The sequence below is a fragment of the Mauremys mutica genome, chromosome 3 (assembly GCF_020497125.1).
Source record: "Mauremys mutica isolate MM-2020 ecotype Southern chromosome 3, ASM2049712v1, whole genome shotgun sequence".
Classification (NCBI taxonomy): domain Eukaryota; kingdom Metazoa; phylum Chordata; order Testudines; family Geoemydidae; genus Mauremys; species Mauremys mutica.
In genome coordinates, this window is record NC_059074.1 from 84,485,795 (window position 1) to 84,507,471 (window position 21,677).

General features: G+C 42.3%; 1 protein-coding gene across 2 annotated transcripts in view; it reads left to right on the plus strand.

The window, feature by feature from the left end:
- The window catches only part of GPR6 (G protein-coupled receptor 6), a 44,778-nt gene that overhangs the window by 16,331 nt on the left and 6,770 nt on the right, over positions 1 to 21,677 (plus strand). The window contains exons 2-3 of one of the 2 annotated variants that reach the window (XM_045009557.1): positions 6,321 to 6,437; positions 15,724 to 15,832. The gene's annotated coding sequence lies outside the window, so the exon portion shown is untranslated. Of the gene's footprint in view, positions 1 to 6,320; positions 6,438 to 15,723; positions 15,833 to 16,844; positions 17,457 to 21,677 lie in introns of those variants that run through there. The other variant, XR_006578001.1, reaches the window with a different exon arrangement.

A 21,677-nucleotide genomic window follows, 5' to 3' on the forward strand; every position in this document is an offset into this window, starting at 1 on the left:
GTTTGTTGATTTTTACCACACAATTTTGCTCCTGTCTGAACACAAATTGTATGTTAGCTAAAACTTTTCAGTGTAGTGCACTACATAAAAGTGTAGTTTTCACGTTTACTGCTGACTTCTTTACGATCTGTAATTAGCTCTGTTAAATCATCGGTGTTTCTCCATTTGACCGTGGCAATAACCAAAATATATTCAAACTATTTTAGCTTCAAAGCAAACCATAATTAAGAAATGTTGTTGTTAATCAATTTAATTCTGAAGAAAAGATATTCAAATAAACTTTTAATCCGGCCCTCGAGCTCATTGCCCCGCTCTGGCGCTTCGGCCAGGGAGTGGGGTTGCGGGCTTGTCCCACTCCGCCCACCTGGTGCTCCTGCTGGGGAGCAGGGTGTGGGGACTTGCTGGAGTGCCAGAGCGGGGTAAGCCCCTGGCCCTGCTCCCCAGCTGGAGTGGGGCAGTGGAGCTCAAGGGCCAGATTAAAAGCTGTGACAGGCTGGACACAGCCCACAGTTTGCCCACCCATTTTAACCTATAAAGCCCTAAATGACTTGGAGCCTACGTAAGAGACAACTTTTCACCCGTGCCATGTTGTTATAGTTATCAGTAGAAGTTAGGGTGACCAGATGTCCCGATTTTATAGGGACAGTCCCGATTTTGGGGTCTTTTTCTTATATAGGCTCCTATTACCCCCCCACCCCCATCCCGATTTTTCACATTTGCTGTCTGGTCACCCTAGTAGAGGTACTTAAGTTGGTGCCACATCAGTTTATAAAAGAGGGGGTTGCTCTATGAGGTCCCCATAACTCTGAAAATCATCTCCCTCAACCTTGGCTGAAATTGCCTCGATTTCTTGTCTTTCAGGGCTTATGACAAAGCCTGCCTTTTTGAGTAGTGTTCATGGGGCGGGGGGGTCTGAGGGTGTGGTGAGTTTTGAGATTTCTGCTGGTGTTGGGCACAATGAGATGGGGGCATCTTTGTTTTGTTTTGCTGACAGGGTGTTTTGATGTTGTGAGGGATTGGATGCAAGTCTGTAGCTGGTTTTGGTGATGCTGTAGATGTGATTGTAATGAAAAGTCAGGGTGCCTAAAGCCTTTAGATAAATATCTTTTACTTGTTTCCAATTAAGTAAATAAATGTAGAACACATATTTACATGCCTCTTTTCCCTTTCCTTTTTTATTTTCTGTCAAAGCCCAATATTATTGACACTTCTTATCTTCTGACCATGCGACATACAATCTGAAATGCCATGTCACTTTAGCCCTCTTTCCACAGGCAGTCAGCACACAGGAAATGGCGCAGAATGGATGTAAATGTAAAGCACTGTCTCTGTTCTCAGTCCACTGGCAAGGAATTTTTAATTTTATGCATCATCACTTTCAGCTCGCTGCAGAGATTCTGAGGAAAAAATGCATAACATTTTCCTGCATTCACATTAACACGGAGAGGTTAATTCACCACAAACATAGCCTGTCATTGCCATTGTCTATATTTTCTTTCCTGTTCTATACCCTACCTTCCTGGATCACTGACACAGGCTCCTAGTCTCATGTACAGTTCAGCCTCAGTGTCAAATATTCTATGGGCATCAATCACTATTGCATCTAGGCAGCAAGATAATGAAAATAAAATGTTATTGTTACTATGGTAGGTACTTTTCTTACAGGCTGTTGCAGTCTTGGAATATTAACAGAAGCTCATTTAGAAAAAGAGGCATATTTCTGCTGCTAGCATAGTGTGTGTAATATTGCAGGGCTACTGTCCAGCAAAAGAACAACTGATGTAGAGCAGCTTCATTACTGAATGAATCGTAACCTGAGAAAATGGGTGATACTATTGAAGATTAATTTCAGTCTGTATGATTGCTTCCTGGATCTGCAATCCCAGACTGAGGTTGCACCAATTCTAACCCATCAAACAACATGGAGAGTAGCAGTAGGATTTCTCATGTTCAGCCTAACAAGTGCTACCAGTGTTAGGTGTCACATACTGGGGATGCTGCAAGTGTTAAACTCTAGAATTATTTTCGATCTAGCTGTATTTATATAGCCCCCATCATCATTTTATGCTAGCACCTGCCAAATATTTTTAAAAAAGGAAATAACGATAACAATCTTGCATCCTTCCCTTCATGTATGAAGCTTGACTAGTTTATAGAGGGTGGGAGTAAGCTTGTGTGTGGGGGTGAATGGGGATGTGGTGTGTCTATGTGCATGTTTGCAAGCGAGGAACTTAATAAGGAAAGCTAAGTGGGAAAATGAGTTTTGCATTTAATTCTGAAAATGCTGAGGTCCATAGTCTGTTGAAAGAGTGAGTTCCAGAGATGGAATCCAGATGTCATGGGAGTTCTGGCTCCATTTTGGTCAGCAGTTTCAGTTTTCCAGTGGAATGTAGTGGTTGTGTATAGCATGTTGAAGCAATGTCTCAGGTAGCTGTGTCTAATCCCATGGAAAGCTTTGAATATCTGGACAGAGATTTGAACTGATTTCTGCATTAAACCAGAGCCAGTACAGAGCAGAGCACCGGACAAATGTGTTCTTGGCAACTTGTGCTGCTAAGTAGACAGGCATTTTGTACTCATTGGGGCTGTGTGTGTGTGTGTGTGTGTGTGTGTGTGTGTGTGTGTGTGTTTTCATTATTAGAAATACCAGACAGTCACAATAATCAAGCCTAGAGGTCACAACTCTTAGATCCGTGTCTGACAGGATAGGGTGTAATTTTATATCCAGTTTCAGAGAGGAGTGAGAGATTTTTTTGTGCCATGACTATTTGTGCACCTAATGGCAGTGTGAAGTCTAAAAGGACCACAAGGCTGCAGACCAACTGAAGCCTAAAGGAAGCTGCCCGCACTAGTGGGATATGTTGTGAAGGAGACCATGTTATTTGAAGGGCTTCCATTTTCTTACTAGCGTTGCCTCAGCCTTTTTTGGGTTCAGCTTCCAGCCGCTTTTCCTCTTCCAGGTGCTGGCTTTCACTAGGCAGTGAGCAAAGAATGAACCTACTTCTTCTCGGCCGTAATGGCAGCAAAGGCATACTTGGCTGGACTTTTCTAGACCATAAATTACTTCATAAACTCACTCCACCTCCACTCAGCTCCAGAACACTGCATGAATTACCTCCCCATAAAAGCTAGAAGAAGCACTTGGGGTCAGTAGAAGAGGGGGCCAGACAAGGCTGGCAATGGTCTGAGGGGAATAAAAAGACAAGAGGGACGCTGGGAAGTATAGAGAACAATACAAAAAATGAGAGCGATCAAGAGAACAGAAAACAGGAGCAATTAGAGACAAGGGGGGCGGGAGAGAGAGAGCGAGCAACCTACCCCACCAGAAACAGTGTTTTTTGGTCAGTCAGACAAGAAACACTGCCTCCAGAAAATCCAATTCAGATATTAGGACATGGCAGAAATCATAGGGGAGTGTGAACTAGCTCATGGGTAGTAACAAAAAAATTGAGGACATGACTCTTTCTTTTTTTCACTCATTTGACCCCAGGTGGGGTTTTGGGGTTTTTGTCATTCCTGAGACACAGAGGCACTCTGATACATTTCAGAAATGCACTCTGCTGTTGAAGGCCCCATCTTTCTTCCTCCTCAGAACAAATTGTTACAAAGCCAAGAGCACTTGTAGGGATAACAGAAATAAAGAACTTTGCTGCAGGTGTTAGGTATAGAGACAGTGAGTGCTGCGGTACCAACTGTGCCTGCCTAGCTCAAGCTGAACTAATGTCTAAGTGATTTAATAAGCAGATGGATGAGAGAGAATACTTAACTTATTGAGGAGAAGGAGGAGAATCTGTGTCAGTGGACTTTTCTCTCTCTAGCTCTCCCTACAGTCTGTGCAAAACCCACTGTAAGTGATTCAATTCCCCCAATAAATCTGCTAAAGATTTACTAGCAAAGTAAAAGAAAAATATCTGTTTGGTAGACATGCACATCTGTATTTATGGCACTGCTGATCCATCTATGTTCAAATTGCATAGTGCTGTTATTTTATTTGGTGTGAGTTGAGGGAGGAGAAAGTCCCTGTCACAACCAGGAAACAAACAGCCTGTCCTTTCCCTCACACTTGTCTTTATCTCCCATGCTCCTCTTCTTATAATAGTTTCCTTCACTTGTCACTAAACAAGTCTTTCGTTTTCATTTAAAAAAAAAAAAAAGATTGCTCAGCAGGGCATTTCTCAAGCTCTCCCATTTCTGTTCAGTATAATAAAAGATGGTTCCTGATGCTGCAGAATGGGAAAATATAATGAATTCAGACTGTTAGAAAACATTACAGCCACCATGAGCAATGGAGGCACCATATGGACAACATTATTTGACTAGTAACAATTATGATCTTAAAAGAGAGAGTAGAGAGTTACAATAACAGAATTTTTTTTTTACCAAGTCTAGTATATTTATAGATCGGTTATTCATTATATGAAAAAATATTTGAACTTCTGAATGCTTATATTTGTAGCAACTTTTTTAGGTAACCAATAAAACAGCAGTACACAAATAACAATACTAGAATAAAATTCTTTGCTGTAGATTGATTCTGTACTCCGTGTATTAATCAACTACTCCTGAGGGAATTTTGCACCAAAACATTATAAGTTCTATTCACAATATCTTAAAATTCTGCATATTTTATTTGTGAAAATAACACAAATACACAATAACAATATAATCACACTATTTTCAATTATTTGCAGAGAACAATTTTGAAATAAAGTACCAAAATAATTGAAAATGGTGTGATTATATTGTTAGTGTTACTATGTTGTTTTCACAAATAAAATATGCAGAATTTTTAAATTTTGGTGCAGTATTCCCTCAAGAGTACCAGGGTTCTGGCACAATCTGGGTGTGGGCAGCTTGGTGGGAGCGATCTGGATGCACAGGGGCTCATTGGGGAGTTCTGGATGCAGGGAGAATGGGACTCTGCAGGGGAGACCAGGTGAAGGTGGGTGGAGCTCAGTGGGGTGGGGGCCTGGGTGTGCAGGGCTCCCGATGCAGGGGGTGAGGCTTCGGGGGTGGAGAGTTACATGGGGAGAGTCAGTGCGGGGGGGTCTGGGTGCAGGCTCCCCGTGTCTGATGAGTGATGAGGCCAGGAAGTGGAGGGAGGGGTCACTGTACGGGGAGCTGATCCCCCTGTCCACCCAACCCCTGTGCATCTTCACCCAAACTCTCCTGCCGAGCCTCACCCCTCCCTGCACCCGGAACCCCCACCCCACTGAGCCTCATTCCCTGTAACCAATGCAGTGATGTGTGCCTGAGTTTGTAGACAGCCTAGAACAGTGGCTCAGAGGTGTGAACTCCCCTGCCCCTATCAGTCCATTTGGAGTGTCAGCTCTAAAGCCCAATAATGACACTTCAGTGTCAACACTAGCTATTTAATCATTGGTCATTTTAGTGGATGGAATGTGGATGGGGTGGGAGTGAAGCTTACTGGGTGGGAATTTGGCCTTCCCCTCTCGATGAGCTTGACACCTCTGGCATGTAACCACTACAGCAGGGTGAAACTACTCTTTTTGGTTTGCATGCTTTCAGCAAACCAAACTCAGTGGGCTTAGTTCACTGGGATTGCATATAAAACTGCAGGCAAAAGTCACAATGAGCTTGGCTAAACTCCGGTTTCTTTTGCCAGATGTCACCAAAGCATGCCTTGGGTTCCACTTATCCATTATCTAGTGTAGTCTTCTGGGGGCGAGTTGAACATTTACCCCTCCCCCATGTCTTCAGAAGCAGTCACCTGTGTGCCCTCCTGGATCTACAGCTGGCTGGCACACTGCTTACTGTTTCTCCTCCTTTGGAGATGCATTAATGTACTCCTGCCCTCCCACTTCCCAAAAATCCCCTACTAAGGAGCTTTAGAAGCTAGATGGCCTACCCACATCTTCCAACATTATGCAGCATTAGGAACCTAAAAGCTCCACTTAGTCTCTTTACTGTCATGGCAACAGCCCGTTTCTTCATTTTGAGGTACTGTGCTATTGACAGATTTCTAGTATGGAGAGTCCCTCCTCTACTGTGGCATACCGTGAGGCCTCTTAGCTGTAGTATGATACATATACGACAACTGAGACAGTATGCAGCTATATGGTCCCATCCATTTTAGTGGCAGCATGAGGAAAGTTTTGCACTTACATAACCATATACATACAAAATTTGGACAAGCAGATTTAGAGTCCAGCAGAAAATTGACCCTAAGGATGTGACATAAAGGATGACAGAACAAAGGGTGACACATAAAACACAAACAGGTCTTGACAAGGAGTTAAGGAGCCCTCTGTTCTCTATGATTGCTGGAGTATGACTCTTGTTTTTGTTCTTTTCCACAGGCTCTTGCTGTTCTTATAGTGTCATTTTGTTCAAGATAATCTCCTTCTGTTTGTCCCAACCAGTCCCTGAATTCTGTGCAGGCAATGAATTAAACAATGCATTTCAGTTTGATCAAGGTAATAAACATTTGCTTCTGGACAAAACTCCATCTGGCTTTGAACATGTAGAAGAATTGTAAGAGCATATAAACTTTTTGCTGATCAAAAATTGATATAGGATTATAATTTTGAAATAAAATCTCCTGCACCTAGTCAAACATAAAATAATTCAACCTGAATCGTTTTAAATATTTTCAAATAAATTTAGCTCAGCTTTTTTACTTTGAGGGTGCAAAATAATTTAGAAGTTGCTCATTTTGAATGATCCATTGACTTCTTTCAATTAAAAATGGAGTTCAGTGAACTCTTCAAAATAAATATTTACAGGAATTTACTTAATAAATATGGATTAATCCATTTTCGTGTTTTAAATTACAAAAAAGCAAAATGGGTATCATTTCTAATATGCCCATTGCATAGGAGCAATAACTTTTTCATAAGGGTTTTGGCTACCTCCTATGAATTCACAATATGCTATTCATGTTGTTAATAATAATATACAGTGTACACAGTGTAAACAATTTTTAACGTTCTTTCACAAATATATAGTGTATGCTGTGAGTATATAGAGAATAATTAACAACTTTGCCAAATATTAAGGAAATCTCTGAATCATGTTTGACTAAGCTTAGATTGCCCAAAACACAAAGCTCTTTATATCTTAGTTGTTTAATTTTCTAAATTTCAATAGCACTAGAATAAAATAGATAAGAATATAAAGTTCAGCATCTGACTTCTACCTGCAGAGCCAAGGAATTCAGAACCAAACATGAAATATCATTGTTAATCCCTTCCTCTGTGCCAAGGTGGTATAGGTATCACCAGACCAGGGTTTTCCCATGTCTAATATCACATGTGCTGAGAGACCTTGGCACAGCATGGTGGGGAAAAAGAATAGTGTTGCGTCTTTAACTCTAAATGTTCTTGATTTTGAGGGTCCAAGTCAAATCCATGACATCAATGTACCATGCTTCTGGTGGCTTTGTTTGTGCATGCCAGTTACTATCCTAATTATCCTAATGCAGCTGCTTAAATTCTTGTAGGGATTTTGCTGAGGAATAAGAACTGTTCATTTTATTTATATATATATATATATATATATATATATATATATATATATATATATATATATATATATATATATATATAAAATGAACAGTTCTTATTCTTATATACACCCATACAATATGCCTCAGCAATATAGTACAATTAATTCCCCTTGTTGCTATGGAACACAAATTTACTATCTAATCCCTCAAACTGATACAACAGAGTAAGGTTAACAAGCTTACATTTTTAACAGATGCATTTGCATCTCATTTGTGTAAGGCATATTGTGGAAAAATAATACTGCAGTGTATGGAGAATACAGGTTTAAATCTGGATTTGAAGATCTTCTTTTCGACCTGTAAACTAACCAATATTCACATTCTAATATTAGAAGCTCCTACAGAACATGCAAACTTGCACCTTGGGCTTGTTTCCTAGGTGACCAAAGATTGGTTAGCTAGGTGACAGGAGTAGTTCAATGTGAGGAATGTGCCCTTTGAACATATCTTGATAATAATGATTCCTCAAAAAACACCTGAGCAGCAGTAATTCACAGAACTGCTGAAAATCCCAAAGTAAAATTTATTTTATGCTAGATGACAATGAACTCTATGGCTTTTTTTTTATAGGATCACAGAGATGTAGGGCTACAAGGAACCTACAGAGGTCATCTAGTCCAACTCCCTGCACTGAGGCAGGACAAACTATCCCCTAAACCAAGGGTCTCAAACTCAATTTACCTTAGGGCCAGGTCCAGTCCTCAAATCCTCCCAGCGGGCCAATAATGTCACTCATGCTACCCAGAACCCGCCACCCAAGCTCCACCCCCCTAAACTCCACCCCCCCACCTAAGGCTCTAGGAGGGAGTTTGGGTGGAGAAGGAGGTCTGGGGTAGGGGATTGGGGTGCAGGCTCTAGGAGGGAGTTTGGATGCAGAAGGGGTGAGAGGTTGGGCTCTGGGAGAGAGTTTGGGTGGGGGAGGGGCTCTGGGGTGCAGGCTCTGGGCTGGGGCAGGAGGTGAGGGTGCAGGAGGAGGGGTGGGGTTGCAGGCTCTGGGAGGAAGTTTGGGGGCGGGAAGGGGTATGTGGGAAGGGATGCAGGCTCTGGGAGGGGGTCGGGGAGTGCGGTGCTTATCTGGGGCTCCAATAGCATGAGCAGTTCACCACACTAAAATATTGGGACACATTGGGGTGCCATCAGCCCTACCCACAGTCCACCCCTGCTCCTCCCAGGCTCTGCCCCCACTCTGCCCCAGGTCCTGACCCCTCCCCACTCAGCCACCCCCCACCATGCCCTTCCTCATCCCCTGGCCTGCCGCTGGCTTGCTGCATCCCTCCTCAGTCCCCCACCGACAGCTCGCCTCCCCGCTTGCTCTCTCACCTGTCCACTGCTCTCCTTTTCACTCCCTCACCTGCCACTCACCCATACCACACTGACTTCCCCTCTGCCAGGTGGGTGCTTACCCAACCCCCTTGCCACTGCACCACCCTGGCCCTGCCCCCATTCCACCACCTTCCCCCAAGTCCCCATCCCTGCTCTGCCTCTTCTCCACCTCCTCCCCTGAGCGCGCCGCATACCCATTCCTCCCCACTCCCTCCTGGAAAGTGCTAAGCGCTACCGAACAGCTGTTAGGCAGTAGGAAGGAGGGGCAGCTCTAGGATTTCCGCTGCCCCAAGCATGGCGGCATGCCGCGGGGGGCGCTCTGGCGGTCGCCGGTCCCGCGGCTGCGGTGAACCTCCCGCAGACGTGCCTGCGGATGGTCCGCTGGTCTCACGGCTCCGGTGGACCTCCCGCAGGCATGCCTGCGGATGCTCCACCCCAGCCGTGGGACCAGCGGACTGTCCGCAGGCACGTCTGCGGGAGGTCCACCGGAGCCGCCTGCCGCCCTCCCTCGGGACGCCGCCCCAAGTGCGCGCTTGGCGCGCTGGGGTCTAGAGCCGGCCCTGGTGGGAAGCACTGGATGGGGGGACGACCGGGGATGTGGCATGCTGGGGGTTTGGGGGGAGAAGGAGGTGAGGAGAAGGGAGCTTGGCTGCAATTTTTCCCCTGTGCTGCTGGTGGTGGGCAGGGCCGGGGGCCATTGTAAATCTCCCGGGGGACGCACTGGGGGGAGGAGCGCTTGGGGGCGGCAGGGCGAGAGCCAGCCCCAATACTGCTGGAGCCCCGCGGGCCACATTGGGGAGGTTCTTGGGCCGCAGATGGCCTGTGGGCCAGGAGTTTGAGACCCCTGCCCTAGACCATTCCTGACACGTGTTTGTCCCACCTGTTCTTAAAAACCTCCAGTGATGGAGATTCCACAATCTCCCTTGGAAACCTATTTTAGTGCTTAACTATCCTTATAGTTGGAAAGTTTTTTCCTAATGTCTAACCTAAATTTCCTTTGCTGCAGATATTTTATAACAGTCCTTAACATATTTGAAGATTATTAGTACAGCTCCCTTCAGGCTTCTTTTCTCAAGACTCAACATGCCCCCCCCCCTTTTTTTTTTTAAACCTTTCCTCCTAGGTCAGGTTTTCTAAACCTTTCATCATTTTTGTTGCTCTTCTCTGGACTCTCTCCAGTTTGTTCACATCTTTCTTATAGTGTGATGCCCAGAACTGGACACAATGCTCCAGCTGAGGCCTCATCAGTGCCAAGTACAGTGAGGCCAATTATCTCCTGTGCCTTACACGTGACATTCCTGTTAATACACCTTGGAATGACGTTAGCCTTTTTCTCAACTGCATCACACTGTTGGCTCATATTCAATTTGTGATCCACTATAAACCCGAGATCCTTTTCAGCGTACTACCATCTAGCCAGTTATTCCCTATTTTATTGTTGTGCATTTGATGTTTCCTTCCTAGGTGCAGTACTTTGTGCTTTTCTTTATTAAATTTCATCTTGTTGATTTCAAACCAAGTCTCCAGTTTGTCCAGGTTGTTTTGAATTCTAATCCAGTCTTCCAAAGTGCCTGCAACCCCTTTCAGCTTGGTGCCCCCTGCAAATTTTATAAGCATACTCTCCATTCCTTTATCCAAGTCATTAATGAAAATATTGAATAGTTCCAGACCCCTGCAGGACCCCAGTAGATATGTCTTTTCAGTTTGATAGTGAACCGTTGATGATTATTCTTTGAGTACAGTCTTTCAATGTGTTATGCACCCACCTTCTACTAATTTCATCTAGACCACATTTCCCTAGTTTTCTTATGAGAATATCATGTGGGACTGTGTCAAGTGCCTTACTAAAATCAGGATGTATCATGTCCATGGTTTCCCCCTTATTCAGTAGCCCAATAATGCTGTCAAAGAAAGAAAGTGGGTCTATTTGGCATGATTTGTTGTTGACAGATCCTTATTGGTTATTACTTATTACCCTATTATCCAGTAGGTGCTTACAAATTGATTGTTTCATCATTTGTTTCAGTATCTTTCCAAGACCTGAAGTTAGGCTGACTGGTCTATAATTTCCTGGGTCGTCTTTGTTCCCCTTTTTAAAGACAGGTACCATGCTTGCCCTTCTCTAACCCTCTGAGACCTCACCCATCCTTCATGAGTTCTTGAAGATAATTGCTAACAGTTCCAAGACTGCTTAGGCTAGTTCCTTGAGTAAGAATTTCATCAGGCCTTACTGCTTTGAATATATCTAATTTATCTAAACATTATTTAATCGGCTCTTTCCCTGATCTATCTTTTGTTTCTTTAGTCTTATCATTACCATTAATTGTGTTCCATATTGTTCCCTGACTCATGTCTCTAGTAGGGTTGGTCAAAGTGCAGGCAATGGCCCAATTGCTGATTTATATTATTCTGAAGGCACTGTAGTCCAGTGGATAGGGCACTAAGCCGGGAATCAGGAGACCTAAATTCTCTAATCATCTCTGCCATTTACCTGCTGTGTGATGTTTGGCAAGTCACTGCATCTCTATGTGGGTAATGGTGTTTATGCTCTTTTGTAAAGCACTTTAGGTCCTATACATGAAAAGCATTATTTAACAGCAAAGTTGTCTATTAAAATTCTTTCCCCATGCACATCATCATGGTATTTGTGCACCTTCCAATGTAGCTCAAAGCCTGATACTTAATATAGCATTGCTACTCACTATATACAGATAGCGGGCATTGCACCTATATGGCCCCATCTTGATCTGGGCAAGGGCCATTCACCTTAAGATGGAAAAAACATACTGGAACTTGGGGTCTCCACAGGACACAATTCTGTATGAAAGAGGAGAGCAGCTGCAATCTGTTCCAATTAATGCAAATTAGCTTCTGCCCTCCAGCTCCTGGCTCTTTGGAAGAAGACTTCAGTTGGAAATTTGGACTCCCTTGCCCTCTTCCCTCTGCTGTGGAAGATTAGCAAGGTCACATTTTTCATTCCTATAGACACATTAGTACTAAGAAGCCTCTAAAGTACTTCATACTAGCAGATATGCATATCAGGACTCAAGTTTCTTTTATCTTCCCTTCAATTTCTGTTTCTATTTTGGACACTTTGGCTTGATGCAGCTTACATTCAGAAAATGACTCCATCTGTCCTTCTCATGAGATCCAAATGCTTTTGTTGACATTGGCAATCAAGCAGCATTTGCAGAGCTGAGGCTCAGAACACTGTTACTGTAACTGTTACTGGCTTTAATGTATTTGCTAGGTCATTGCACGTGCTCTGTAGTGAAGTGTTTTTCTGTTTTGCTCTCTCTCTTTAGCACATGTTTACGAGACAGTATTTAGAGGTTTTTTAAGCAAATGAGATTATAAAATGTCAAGTGCCCCTCCACAGCTGTGAGCTGAAATAAAAAGTTTAGCTATTCATGCACAACTGTTTATAGCGCAATTTCAAGTCAATAGCTAAAATAATTTTAAATTGGCCTCCTTGATCCAGTACAAAATGTATTTTTATTCCCTCTAGCCATATAGTCACATTCTGCCACTGCATGTGGACTGTGTACCTCAGAATTTCATGTAACTTACTTAAATAAAGCTTTTCATTGCATGCTACGCAGGAATGTACTCTGGAGACCTTTCCAGTTATCCAAAGGGTGGGTACATCATAAAAATGGGGGCTCAGGAATTTGGTGGCATTTATTAAAGTCCAATATTGCAGTTTATGCACCAGATTTTGGATGCAGTGGCACCAGAATGGTCCCATGCACAAAAAAAGGGCAGGTTTGTTTTGTGTAAACCTCAAAAGAGCCATGATCTGACTAAAAGTTTATTTTATTAACCAAATCTCATTATAATGTCCAAAATTTTGATAACAAAATCAATGATGACCTTAGCTGGAATAACTTGAACACTTAGCCATTAAATAATATAGCTGTTAAATAATTGTCTGGATACCTATGCTTTGTAAACCTGCTCTTTTCCACACCTCATAAAAGTCATTTAAACATGGCTCACAGTTCTATATTGACACGGAATGAAGGGCCTCCTCTCTGGCTCACTGTTTTATTCTTTTGAAGAAGAACTGCTATTGTATCAATTTGGCCTCTGTGTATTATATGTTCTATATATAGAATTCTTGGTGCATGGTTGTGTGGATGGAAATAAGGACTTGTTTTTGTTGCACACACGACTCATTAGGTAAAAAGTAGAGGATACTTATTGGCCATATATAAAGTGATTGGTACTAAGAACTGCTGCATACTACTCCCTTCCTCTATGACTCTAAAATTCCTTAGCTTGATACTTATGACTGACTCCACCAATTGACTCATTTTCCTTGAGCTTTCAACTTGTGACTCAACCTATAATTTTTAGTTTAAAGTTCTATGTACTATTGCACTAGTCTAAGTTACTTTGAGTATCCAATTGTTGTCATTATCACTTACAGCTGTTTGGGAGTCATGGAGAATAATTGCTGTAAGTGACCACTGATAGAGAATGTAAAAATACCACCATAGTTCATCTCCGCAAAAAGGGCTTTTTGCAGAGCAGTTTCATATGAGTTGGGGCCATTGGCATCTTTCCTTCCTGAACACTACTAGCATATTGACCTGCAGCACCTCAGGGCCAGTCACAAATTCTGGACATTACATCAGATGGGGCTTAATCACCAATTCACAAGTTGCTCCACTTAATGCTGAATGGCGCTGCCTCCTGGCAGTTCTGGGGATTAGCTCAGTCAGGCTGACATCCCTGCCAGTAGTTGCACCCCATCAGTTTCTCCTCTGCAGCCCCTCTCTCACTGTCAGGAGCCCCAGTTGTCCTCTTCATGACTCAGCCTTCCAGCCAGGTCACTAGTGTGGTTTCCCCTTCCAGGGACGGGGGAGATCAAGGTTCCTGTTCTCCAGCAGTTTCTTGCTTCCCTGGCTCACAGTGCCATTCCCACAATGGCTGGCAGGGGAACCCAGGCCCACCCTCTACTCTGGGTTCCAGCTCAGGGACCCTCTACACAACAGCCCAAGTCCATTCCTTGCACCTTGGTGTCTTTCCCTGAGCTGCTTCCATATCTCCTGGCCCTCCCCACTCCTCTGGGATTGCCAGTGGCTTCACTCCCTCCTTCCAGGGAGTAAGTTTTAACAGCTCATCTCTGCAGGCCCACCTCCCTTCTCCCAGGGAATGACTGCAGTCTCCTTCCCTGCAGTCCCCTTTACTTCCAACTTCCTGTCTTTTGTGGAAGCCCCACCTCTCTCTCACAGGTGAACTTCTCTCTAATTAGCTGCCTCCAGCTTAAAGCTCCCCCTTTGCAGCCTAAGAAACTGATTGGGCCCACCTGGCCCAATTCAGCTCTTGGGGGTGGGCAGTGTGGGGAGCACACCTCATCACACACTGCAATTGCTATTGTCTAATGTAAGTTTTGTGTTATAGGTTTTGGATGGTTTTCTGCAGATTGGAAACGTGCTTTGCTTACTGACTTTACACGTGTATTGCTCTGTCTTTGGACTTTCTCCAGAACACCTGTCTGGCTCCCCTGCTAATTTTAATTATTTGTGTTTTAGCTGTATTTAAGATGAATCCAGTTAACTTAGCAAACACCTTTGCAGGCCTTACATTTCTCTGTAAGTTTAATTATAGTGCCAGCTACGTGATCTAGCCAATTATTCACTGTTGCCCTGGACCTACATTGTCAAACAATAAAAAACATGTTTATGAAGTTGCTTTAATTTGTTCTCTGAAAAATGGTTTACATCAGATAAGTGCTACCCAGGCAGATTTGTATAGATATATAAAATAATATTCATATTTGTATGAATCAAATAAAATCTTTAAAGAACTGTATTATAGACACCATAATAAGCAATAGATTATATTTGCCAATAAATGCTGCCAATTTAAATGAGGATCCAATTATTTTCAGTGTCTCTGGGCGACCTCTGACTTGATGAATGATATGTTCTAATGAGAGGCATGCATTCATGTACTTGGGGCCTGATCCAAAGTTCATTCACATCAATGGAAAGGTTCCCATTGACTATAAAGGGCTTTGGATTAGGTTTTAATCCATTCTGACATTGAAGGTACAGATTCTTATGTCCAATATTGCATCATACATGTTTTTGCTGTTGACAATGCTATCCCCATAAGTTTTCTTAATGTTCACTTAATATACCTTCCTCTGTGTTATATGCTGATTAATGAATCAAACACATGCAGCTAATCTTGCATGTTCTCAATATTTTCTGACCAAATTTTACACTTTTCCCCATATTTCCAAACCATGGTCTTGATTCAGCAAAGCACTTAAGCCTGTGTTTAAATCCATTTCTAATTAGCAAAGTACTTAAGAGCTTTCCTGAATAGGAATGGATTTAAGTATATGCTTGGAGTTAATCATGTGCTTAAATGGTTTGCTGAATTGCAACCCATATATACAAATTCCCCATCCTCTGTTTTATAATGTTTAAATGCCCATTCCTTTTAATGTACAGTGTGAACAAAATACTCATTTTATTGTAATGCCAGAGAGGGAATCATTTGAACTTTTATAAGTGGTACAAAACCAGCCAGTTAAATCAGTCTGCAATTGCTAGAGTTGACTGTGTGCAATCAAAACTGAATAACACCTATTTTGTGTGATAATTGGTTCATTTCTTACCATTAAAACTAATAGTTTATTTTCAGCCACATTGACAAAATTTCAGGAAGGTAAATATTATATTAGAAAATAAATGAGTCAAGTGCTCTAATATTCAAAACAACAGTAAGTCTTCATCCAACTAGTAAAAACTGGGATGACATAATCAGTGATTGTATCAACCCATGTTCTATGAAGGGGTGCTAAAATATGAACAGAATGATTTACATTTCACTCTTTGCTTTTGTTTTAATAGTTAAATATTTTACAACAAGCCTGTTTCCCAGTTCAATTTGTGGACACAGTCTTCATTGGATCTTCCCAAAAACTGTATGGATTTGCAGGATGGGACTACTGGAACATAGGTAAGGAAAGTGTCATTTGAATTAGAAAGTCATACAGGATCCTGATAAAATAATGCTAGATTTACAGCAGTCACTGAATTTGTCAGTGAAGAACCTTAGAACAAAAACATACAGTACATCTCCCATTAGATCCCTCTAGTAGGTTTACTTCAAGAGGAGCGAGAGGTTGGAAGGGAAATGGTGCAGTTACAACCATTGCAAATTTGAAGGATCATTCACCCATAAATAAAAGAAAGACAGAAAGAAAAAGTTCTGTATTTTAATGGTTAAGTGATCACACCTAGTGCTAATTACAATATATGACCATCTGAATTTAACACCTTACCATCATCGTGTTCCTATGACGCCTCTCCCATTTAGGGAAGTGATGAAGCTCCTCTACTTTTGTCTGTTTCTGACAAGTTTTTCAATGGTTCCCCAGCTGTGCCCCAGGTTTTTCAGCTTGGCTTCCACAGCTTTTCACCATGTTGTTTTCAGGCAGCCTCATTTTTGCTTGCCTTCAAGTGTCCATCTTATTGCTACTCTGGTGATGGAATCCATTTCCATCTGAAGCACATGGCCAATCCATCTCCATCACCTGCTGGCAATGATGGTACTCGTATCCTCTTGGCTGCACTGTGTCAATAGATCTTGATTTGAGATTGTTCTGGGCCAAAAGATACGGATGATTTTTCTGAGGCAGGTTGTATGGAATGAAGACAGTTTGGACATGTCATACTTTCTCATTCCCCAGTATTCTGCACTATGAAGTAATGTTGAAAGTATGCAGCTCTGATAAATCTTGAGTTTGGTTTTGGTGTTGTGTTTTGATGATTTCCAGACTGTATTTAAGCTCCTGAAGGTGTTCCTGGCTTTATTGATTTTGTTCCGGATGTTCTGGCTTGTTCCACCATCCTGGCTGATGGTGCTGCCCAAGTATGTGAATGTTTCTACATTGGTGAAAACATAATCCTCTGTCTGTACTGGTAATGGTGAGGCAATATTAAAGGTCACGATATTTGTCTTATTGCAGATGATTTTCAGTCCAATTTGCCGGCTGACTGTATTGAGTCGAGTTGTTTTTTCTTGTATATGGTGATGATGATGAAGTGATGAAGAAGTAAAGGACAAATTCTACCTTATACTAGAGGCGGAGTTAGAGAGAGTACCATGCCACTACCTAACTATCGTCCTGGGAGACCTGAATGCCAAGGTCGGTAAGGACACCACAAACAACGACAGAGCAATGGGAAGACATGGGTGTGGCACCGGGAATGAAAATGGAGAAAAGCTTGTTGATTTCTATAATATGAATGACCTAGTCATCTGCAGAACCCTATTTGAAGATCGTGAAATTCACAAGCTGACACATTCTCAAAATGGCAGTGATAAGAACCAGATTGATCATAGCATGATCAATGGCAAATGGCGACGCTCACTGACAGATGTGAAAGTGAGAAGGGGTGCAGATGTTGGCAGCAACCATCACCTTGTGACAGCCTCCATCAAGCTAAAACTGAGAAGTGTGGGTCCACCAAATAAGGGACATAGACGTTCTGATATTGACAAGCTAAAGTCCTTTGAAATACAGAAATTAACACCTTATGCCAAACTCCAAAATATGTCTATACTTTCAGAGAGTTGATAAAGCCCAACTTTGGGTGTGGGCATAATGTAAATCTTTTTAAATACACCAAGGAGTGCAGAGTCAACTGTGTTTTTTTTTAAGTTAACATGTTTAATTAGATGTTCATTTAAGACATTGACTGTATGGCTGTATTTTTGGTTCAGTTTGTGGGAGGCAATTATTTGATTAATTTTACATTACCAAAAAATGCACTAGATACTTAAAAGAACAAATGAAAAGAGGTACAAATTTCAAAAGTGGCTAAGTGATGTAAGAACCAGAGTTGTATTTTAAGAGATTTAGGCACTTTGGCTCAGATCTTTAAAGGTATTTAGATGCCTAATCCCCATTGATTTCAGTAGGAGTTAGGTGTCTAAATCAATTACACTTAAGCTATTCAGTGCCTAAGTCACTTTTGAAATTGGAACTAAGGCTCCTAAGTCACTTAAGCAGTTTTGAAAATTGTATCCAAGATCTTTCTCCAAATATCATAAAATAATAGAATCATAGGACTGGAAGGGACCTTAGGAGGTCTTATAGTCTAGTCTCCTGGACTCAAGGCAGGACTAAGTATTATCTAGACCACCCCTGACAGGTGTTTGTCTAAACTGCTCATTAAAATCTCCAAGGAGGGAGATTCCAAAATCTCCCTAGGCAATTTATTCCAGTGCTTAACCACCCTGACTGTTAGAGAGTTTTCCAAATGTCCAACCTAAACCATCCTTGCTCCAATTTAAGCCTATTGCTTATTGTCCTATCCTCAAAGGTTAAAGAGAAGAATTTTTCTCCCTCCTCCTTATAACAACCTTTTATATACTTGAAAGCTCTTATCTTGTCCCCCCTCAGTCTTCCCTTCTCCAGACTAAACAAACCCATTTTTTTCAATCTTCCCTCATAGGTCATGTTTTCTAGAACTTTACTCATTTTTGTTTTTCTCTTCTCTGGACTTTCTCCAATTTGTCCACATCTTTCCTGTAATGTGGTGCCCAAAACTGGACACACTACTCCAGCTGAGTCCTGGAGTAGAGTGGAAAAATTACTTCTTGTGTCTTGATTATAACACTCCTGCTAATACATTCCAGAATGATGTTTACTTCTTTTGCAACAGTGTTACACTGTTGACTCTCATTTAGCTTGTGATCCACTATGATGCCTCAGATCCCTTTCTGCAGTACTTCTTCCTAGGCAGTCATTTCCCATTTTATATGTGTTCAACTGATTGTTCTTTCCTAAACTGAGTACTTTTCATTCGTCCATATTGAATTTTATCCTATTTACTTCAGACTATTTCTCCAGTTTGTCCAGATCATTTTGAATTTTAATCCTATCCTCCAAAGCACTTGCAACCCCTCCCAGTTTAGTATCATCCGCAAACTTTATAAGTGTACTCTCTAAGCCAGGGTTCAGCAACCTCTGGTACACGGCCCATCAGGGAAATCTGCTGATAGGCCAAGACGGTTTGTTTACCTGCACCGTCCGCAGGTTCAGCTGATCGCAGCTCCCATTGGCCGCCGTTAGCTGTTTCAGGCCCATGGGGGCTGCGGGAAGCAGTGCGTGCCGAGGGATGTGCTGGCCACCGCTTCCTGAAGTCTCCATTGGTTTGACATGATTTGTTCTTGACAAAGTTACTTATCACCTTATTATCTCCTAGGTGTCTTCAAATTGATTGCTCCATTATTTTTCTGGGTACTGAAGTTAAGCTGACTGTTCTGTAATTCCCTGGGTTGTCCTTATTCCTCTATTTCTAGTTTGGCACTATATTTGCCCTTTTCCAGTCCTCTGGAATCTCACTTGTCTTCCATGATTCCTTGAAGATAATCACTAATGGCTGAGAACTCCTCAGTCAGCACCTTGAGTATTCTAGGATGTATTTCACCAGGCATTGGGGACTTGAAAACATTTCACTTGTCTAAGTAATTTTTAACTTGTTCTTTCCCTATTTTAGCCTCTGATCATACTTCATTTTCACTGGCATTCATTAAGTTATATAAACAATTGCTACTAAACTATTTGGTGTAAATTGAAACAAAAAAGTCATTTAGCACTTCTGCCATCCCCACATTTCTGTTATTGTTTCCCCCGCCCCCGTCATTGAGTAATGGGCCTACCCTGTCCTTAGTCTTCCTCTTGCTTCTATTGTATTTGTAGAATGTTTTCTTGTTACCCTTTATCTCTCTAGCTAGTTTAATCTTGTTTTGTGCCTTTGCCTTTCTAATTTTGTCCCTACATATGTGTGTAATTTGTTTATATTCATCGTTTGTAATTTGACCTAGTTACCACTTTTTGTAGGATTCTTCAATGATCTGAAACTCAAAAAAGATCTCCTGGTTAAGCCAAGGTGGTGTCTTGCCATACTTCCTATCTTTCCTATGCAGTGGGATAGTTTGCTCTTGTGCCCTTAATAATGTCTCTTTGAAAAACTGCCAACTCTCTTGAACTGTTTTTTTCCCTTAAACTTGCTTCCCAAGGGATCTTACCTACCAACTCCCTTAGTTTTCTAAAGTCTGCCTTCTTGAAATTCATTTTCTTTATTGTGCTGTTTTCCCTTCTACCATTCCTTAGAATCATGGACTCTATTCTTTCATGGTCACTTTCACCCATGCTGTCTTCCACTTTCAATCTCAACCAGTTCTTCCTTATTTGTCAAAATCAAATCTAGAACACTCTCCCCCAGTGGCTTTCTCCACCTTCTGAAATAAAAAAAAATTGTCTCCAATATATTCCAAGAACTTGTTGGATAATCTGTGCCCTGCTGTGTTGTTTTCTCAACAGATGTCTGGGTAGTTGAAGTCCCCCGTCACCACCAAGTCCTCTGCTTTGGATGATTTTGTTAGTTGTTTATAAAAAATCTCATCCATCTTCTCTTCCTGGTTAGGTGGTCTCTAGTAGACCCCTACCATGACATTACCCTTGTTTTTACCTCTTTTATCCTTACCCAGAGACTTTCCACAAGTCTGTTTCCTATTTCAATTTCAACCCAGTCCAAGTGTATACATTTTTGATATATAAGGCAACACCGTCTCCCTTTTTTCCCTGCCTGTCCTTCCTGAGCAAGCTTTACCCTTCTATACCAATATTCCAGTCTTGGGTATTATTCCACACAGTGTCTATGATGACAACTATGCCATAGTTGGGCTTATTGACTAGCATTTCTAGTTCTTGCTGCTTATTCTTTTCATCGTTCCTAAAACAGCCCGGTTCCAGGGACGTGAGTTATCTTGTCTGTTTTAAATTTCTGCAGCCCTGGACTTTTTTTTTCCCCCTGGCCTTGCTATCTTGCAGGTCTGTGCAGCTGGATTTTTTTTTATTATTATTATTATTATTATTTTTAAGGCTGCTCAGGAAAGCCTTAAGCCCCTGTCTTTCTCGGCTGTCAGCCAGGTCTTGGCTGTGAGCAGTGTCCTTGGGCGGCTGGGGCCAGCATCTTATCTTCCGACTGAAATGTTGAGTTAACCTGTGCTTTTTTGGGGGGGTGGGGTGGGGTGGTCTCTCATACCTGCAAAGGAAACTTCCACTCCCCACTCACACACCTTTGACCCTTCCCAAAATGCTTTGCGATGCTCTGCCTTCCCAGGGGACTCCCTGAGGAAGGGGGCCTTGAGGTATAACACCCTGAGGGACAAATCAATGAAATAAGGGACAGTCCCCTGAAATAAAGATGCATGGTCACCCAAAATGAGACTCGCAAAAATTGGGCACTGAAGATGATCTGGAAGCTTTCTCTGTGATGTTCAAACAAGTGGAGATGGCAATCCAATGGCCACCTGAGCAGTGAGTCTTCATGTTAATGCTGTACCTGACTGGGTCAGCCCAGCCTGCGTACCAAGGGCTGCAGCATCAGCAGATTACACCCAGGTGAAAGTGGCTATATTGGGCTACCTTGATATCATGGAATAGGCTTTTCAACAGTGATCCTGAGAGGAGAAATACCCCAGGTGGTGTGGCCCTGCATAGTGTCCAAGAAATTAGGAACTTGTGTTGGCAATAGTTGAAGTGAAGACTTAAACTCAGCAACCTGCATTCAAGTCTATCTTGGAAGAGCAGTTAACCCACATACTCCCAGCAGCGGGGAGGGACTGGGTACTCAAACACCAGGCAGAGACCCTGGCTGATGTGTGAAAGATCACCTTCAGCAAAGGGGTCCATCGAGTTGAAAGAGAACGTAACCAGGAGGGCAGTGGCCTGACAGCTTGGCTCTAGGCTCAGAACCACCAGCCTCTAAGGGTCCCAGCAAACTAT